The following is a 206-nucleotide window of genomic DNA, read 5'->3' on the forward strand; positions in this document are numbered from 1 at the left end:
ATTTTTCCTTGATTTATTGGAATTATTTTAGTGAAAACTCATTTTTAGCCTTCTAAAAATTATTCTTAAGCTTTGAAATTCAATATCTTTGTTTAAAATCAGGAAAAAATATTCTCATTATTCCTAGGTGATTAGGAATCAATTTAGAACATTTCCATGAGTTTTATTTTTTTTTTGTGATTTTTATGAATTTTTAATTATTTTAA

Source organism: Phalaenopsis equestris, unplaced genomic scaffold, assembly GCF_001263595.1.
Source record: "Phalaenopsis equestris unplaced genomic scaffold, ASM126359v1 Scaffold001363, whole genome shotgun sequence".
Lineage (NCBI taxonomy): Eukaryota > Viridiplantae > Streptophyta > Magnoliopsida > Asparagales > Orchidaceae > Phalaenopsis > Phalaenopsis equestris.